The sequence below is a fragment of the Pediculus humanus genome, genomic scaffold, assembly GCF_000006295.1.
Source record: "Pediculus humanus corporis 1103172108298 genomic scaffold, whole genome shotgun sequence".
Taxonomy (NCBI): domain Eukaryota; kingdom Metazoa; phylum Arthropoda; class Insecta; order Psocodea; family Pediculidae; genus Pediculus; species Pediculus humanus.
Window position 1 is genome coordinate 654425 of NW_002987867.1, and position 981 is coordinate 655405.

The following is a 981-nucleotide window of genomic DNA, read 5'->3' on the forward strand; positions in this document are numbered from 1 at the left end:
CCCCCCCCTCCCCTCCCCCCAGAGAGAATATTTTTTTTATTTTTTTAACGAAATCGATAACGAGCCATTATGAATATAATCAAAAAATAAACAGCAGAAGAAAAACAAAAAAAAAAAAACAAAAAAAAATTTAATGGCATTAATTTGAGTAACGGTTTTTTTTTTTTTTTTAACAACAAAAATCAATACTTTTTTTTTTTTTATATGCCTTTCGGTGCTTTTATTATATTCGAATGTTGATATTAATGTACTAAAAAACCAGAATAATAATAATAATAATAATAATAATAATAATAATAATAATAATAATAAAGCATAACTTTTCATTTATTTTAAATGTTCTACTGTAATATATATATGTTAGTACGACTATGCTATTCATGCGAAAAAATTTTAATTTAAAAATATATATATATATATATGTATATCGATGATATTATGAATAATACAAAAATCTTTTTCACATGAAAAAAAAGAAAAAAAGAAGAAGAAAACATGAAAAAACTAAAAATGAAAGATAAAAGAAAAAAACAGGTACGATGGATGGGGAAAAAAAATAAAGAAACACTCACAAGAGTAAAGAAGCTTTTAACGGTGGTAATAATAGATTAAAAAATAATTCGCGGTTTTAAAATTAAAAAAAAAAAAAAAAAAAATGTTTTCTGGAATTAAAATGGAGGATAATAATCTGGAATATAAAAAATTGTTTTTCTTTTTTTTCCTTCGTCAGACATTAAACGAAACAAATTCAAAAATAAAATTTCAAAGGATTTTCTTTTTTTTTTTTTTTTTTACTTCATTTTCCAAAATTCGTAAAGTTAGGCGTGTGCGCGAGATTATTTAAATTAACAAAAGATGTTAATAAATAATAAAATTTTTAATTAAATTTTCCAACCCTCCCTCACCCTCTTCCCCCTCTCCCCTCCCTTTCATAACATTTACTATTAACTTTTCAATACATTTTTTATTTAACCAAATCGT